Source organism: Amblyomma mixtum, chromosome 5, assembly GCF_055824585.1.
Source record: "Amblyomma mixtum isolate Tamu chromosome 5, ASM5582458v1, whole genome shotgun sequence".
Taxonomy (NCBI): domain Eukaryota; kingdom Metazoa; phylum Arthropoda; class Arachnida; order Ixodida; family Ixodidae; genus Amblyomma; species Amblyomma mixtum.
The window spans coordinates 161,456,255-161,458,901 of NC_143016.1; the positions used below are offsets into that span (position 1 = coordinate 161,456,255).

At 47.9% G+C, this 2,647-nt stretch overlaps 1 long non-coding RNA gene across 1 annotated transcript; it reads left to right on the top strand.

Moving 5' to 3' along the window:
- Window positions 1-1,314: 1,314 nt before the first annotated feature.
- Window positions 1,315-2,286, top strand: LOC149344330 (uncharacterized). The gene is made up of 3 exons (XR_016282764.1): window positions 1,315-1,389; window positions 1,456-1,507; window positions 1,636-2,286. It is a non-coding gene; the product is annotated as an uncharacterized LOC149344330 (long non-coding RNA).
- The last annotated feature ends 361 nt before the right edge of the window (window positions 2,287-2,647 follow it).

A 2,647-nucleotide genomic window follows, 5' to 3' on the forward strand; every position in this document is an offset into this window, starting at 1 on the left:
AAGGAGTGAACGACAGAAAATAAAAAGGGGGACGAAGCTAGAGAGAGGCGTAGAAGGGGGGTTTTGAAGTCTTTCAACAGGCAGCCATGATGTCGGAAAATTCCTTTCCCCACCACCTCACGGCTTTCTTAGAGACACGAAAGGGACCCTCAAGGTGTTGCTGAATTGATTGAACTGGTTTTTGAGCAAAGGAAATGGCGCAGTATCTGTCTCACACATCTCGGTGGACACTTGAAACGCACCCTAAGGGAAGGGAGGAAGGCGGGAGTGAAAGAATAGAGAAAGGGGTGCCGTAGTGGAGGTCTCCAGAATAATTTAGACCACCTGGGGATCTTTAACGCGCACTGACATCGTACGGCACACGGGCGCCTTTTGCGTTCCGCCTCCATCGAAACGCGGCCGCCGCGGAACGCGGCCGCCGCGAACCCGACCGCGGCGGCCGCGTTTCGATAGAGGCGGAACTCATTACCGCATTTTGGTGACAAGCTTGAGGCGTTTGACCCCTGCGCAACGAGGAGGCAACACATTCAACAGAAACGGGTAGGGATGACACTGATGAAGAATGCCAACAAGAGATCTGACAAGAAAAAAAAAACTATTCCACAACCCTTTGCAAAATGATACCCAGAGAACGGTGGTGGCAGCGCGAGAGAATACAAAATAGCACATCAGCAATTACGTTACTTCCTAATGCGAAATTTGAGCGCAGCTCATCAGCTGTTTCAGCTTTGCGATAAATTGACGCAAAGAATTATAGCAAGACATGTACCAATGTGCAATTACAGACAACTTATTTTTCGCACATATTACTTCTTCAGGAAAACACTCCACTAACAGTTCTTGATTGTCATGAAGGAAGCTTTGTGGTCGAAGAAATACATGGATATATGCTCGACTTACTGCGCCAATGCCTTGTCCTCAAAGACGAGGTCTATGCAAGTATTTCGCAAGGTCGTCACAGCCGTGGGAGGCGTTATGAGCGAGAGGAACGGGATGTTCTCCCGCATAAGTGGTAAGAAATTCCTGTTTGTCTTTGTACCTACATTAAAGTCCCCACCCATCCTGCCAGAGGGCAGTTAATGGTTTATGGTTTAGGGGGTTTAACGTCCCAAAGCGACTCAGGCTATGAGGGACGCCGTAGTGAAGGGCTCCGGAAATTTTGACCACTTGGGATTTTTTAACCCTTTCGGCCCTGGTGTCCTATAAAAAGGACACGAAGCAAAACGGCTATAAGTCATGATTAAAATGCCCAATTATCTGAAACAAGAACTGAGCCAACTCCCAAGGCATCCCTATAAGCACAGACATCACTTTCTCCTTCGTCTTCCTCATCGTAGCGCCGAGAGTAAACAAACAAAATGGCGGAAGATGTGAACGGCGGCTGCAATGGTAAGTGCCATTTTGCCATTTTTTTACTCCACACCTAAGAGCGTGTTCCCGATTAAAATTTTGCAGGTTGTTTCAAAGACACTAAAGGCTTTAACAGTTGCAGAACGTTTTCTGTGCGGTAAGTACATTTGTCACAGCACGCCGCAACACCAGGCTTCAGTGGTTATAAACCACCGGCGCGTGTTGCATGCAAGTGCGGAAAATTTTTTTTGGTAATGCCTAATTTTTGTTTTTGTTTTATTGCAGAGGCAAAAACTGTGACCTTACTCAACGGCAAAGCGGCTTTAATTAAGACATCTGCGTCTCGAGGATCCAGATGTCATGTTTGCTGCACTGAAGGATGGTTACGTGTCGGAGGTTGAAGACGCTGAGGAGGACGTGGATTTGAGCTCTCGGCTGCCTCCAGCGGTGATGAAGTTCACAAAGCAACACCGGAAGACAGGTCGTCGTGCAGGAGAGCTTTCAATAAGCTAGCAGCCATGCATCACCCTCAATAATCTGGTGACGAGAATGAGAATGATCTTGATGGTCTACCGACCCCTTATGCGTATTTTTCTCGGTACGTGCCGAAGAGTGTTTTTTGCTGTTCTTGCCGAGGAAACAAACATGTATTCTATTTATCAAGAAGGAAAATCCGTTGAGATGACGAAGAAATCAGAAAGCTGATTTCACAGCATTTAGCGATGGGTGTCTTTCGCTAGCCACGGCTAGACGTGAACGGAGACCTGTTGTGAACGCTCTGCCTTCACTACGGCGAACGCTATACCTTCACTACGGCGAACGCTATGCCTTTACTACGGCGAACGCTATGCCTTCACTACGGCGAACGCTACGCCTCATTACGGCGAACGCCAAGCGCATGCTCCTCACGCTTTCCCTCGTCCCTTCCTCCCCTTACCCTCGCCCGGTCACTCTATGTAAGCTGGCTGATCGGGATGAATAAACGCTCTTTCTATCCCGAGCGTCCGTTTGTGTTCCATGGGAGCACCACACACACAATGCGCGTACAAGCTTTGTAACAAGACCACACCAGCAATGATCCTTTCTGGAAGGTCAGGACAGATTTGGACAAATTTCGTGAAAGGTGCCAAAACCTCTTTTTCGAGGAGCATCTTTGCAGCGATGAGCAAATCATTCCGTTCAAAGGACAGCGAGACATAAAACAATAAATAAAAGGGAAACCAAATACGTGGGGAGTGTAGTTTTCATGCTGTGCGGCGCCTTGGGGATTTTCTACGACTTCCTCGTTTATCAAGGT